This window comes from Cryptotermes secundus, unplaced genomic scaffold (genome assembly GCF_002891405.2).
Source record: "Cryptotermes secundus unplaced genomic scaffold, Csec_1.0 scaffold8004, whole genome shotgun sequence".
NCBI classification, from domain to species: domain Eukaryota; kingdom Metazoa; phylum Arthropoda; class Insecta; order Blattodea; family Kalotermitidae; genus Cryptotermes; species Cryptotermes secundus.
In genome coordinates, this window is record NW_019740123.1 from 1 (window position 1) to 1,329 (window position 1,329).

General features: G+C 40.7%; 1 long non-coding RNA gene across 1 annotated transcript in view; it reads right to left on the reverse strand.

Moving 5' to 3' along the window:
• Nucleotides 1–6: 6 nt before the first annotated feature.
• The window catches only part of LOC111872279, an 8,614-nt gene continuing 7,291 nt past the window's right edge, over nucleotides 7–1,329 (reverse strand). Inside the window, exon 4 of the long non-coding RNA XR_002844200.2 lies at nucleotides 7–212. This is a non-coding gene — a long non-coding RNA (uncharacterized LOC111872279). The remainder of the gene's footprint in view (nucleotides 213–1,329) is intronic.

Consider the following 1,329-nt stretch of genomic DNA (forward strand, 5'->3'; position numbering starts at 1 on the left):
TCGTATGTGTAGACAAACCTACCTTTATCATGGCAGGATACCTTGCTGCCCCTCTGTGGAGAATTAACTCTTTCTGCAAGGCATGTATGATTTCAGTATTTGCCTGTATGTTGTCTTCGGCCTCACACCACCTTTCCATCAGCTTCACCATAAATTGATGCTGCCATGAGAATATTTTTGGAAAATATTCCAGTTCATCTTCAGGAATTTCACTGAGAGACAGAAAGATAATTTATTAACTCTGCAAAAGGAATCAGCTTTTCCTATGTAGAAACACAAAAGCTTCAGGAACTTCCAAAATTCCACTAGCCCATAGTCTTGCAGTATACTTCATGCAGGTATTTCTGTACAGGGTGCAGAACTGTGAGTAATAGACACTTTACTTCTCTTTGCACTTAACAGATGATGATGATGATGATGATGATAATCATTCTTATTAATTGTTTCATATTTTTGGGTAAATATAAAAGGTAAAGCTATCACTATAACAGGCTGTGAAGGCTCGTAGCTTTGTGAGACGTCGAGGCTCCCATATTTTCTCTAGACAGTCAGATCACAGGTGGAAGTAAGGTTGTCCGCCTTATGTGCTGGCCACACTTAACCCCCAGGAAGATTCCTGATACTCATTTCTGTTAGAGGCTGAGTAGACCTCAGGGCCATACTGCGGCTCGAAGGATTAGGCAAATTGAAAAAATCCACCTCATCTGGACTTGAACCCACGACCATATGGCTTATAGCGTAGTGCCTCAACCATGCTACCGTGTGGCCCTTCATTATGTTTAGACCAAGGATAAACGCAACCACAGTTCTGTATTTCTGTTTGGACCCAAAAAACCATTTTACGAAGAATGGGCACTAAATGTTTAAGGCTTTTAGAATTGTGATATGAGAGCTTAGAGATGACAGTGGAGAGACCACCACAAAACTTCCTACTTCAGCATTTGTTACACGAGGGATATTCGGAAAGTAAATGTACAATTCCAGAAAATATGCAAGGGATTTTTTCTTTTTCAGAAAAGGGAGTGAAATAGGGACCCTACGACAGGGCAGATTTCATCGGCCACAGTTATGGGAACGTTGTGCTGGCAGTTTTTGTTTAAATGGGCGTGTCGATTCAAAATCCCGCCAAATGCGAGGTTCGTGCAGTAATCCGAGTTCTTCATGTGAAAGGAGAAACTGTTGCTGAAATTCATCGCCAACTTGTTTCTGTATATGGTAAAGATGTTCTTAACGGGTGAAACGTTGCAAAATACTGTCGTGAATTTGAAGTGGGAAGAAGTGATGTGGAAAACCAGCCGTTGTTAATGATGAGATCATAAAAAAAAAAAA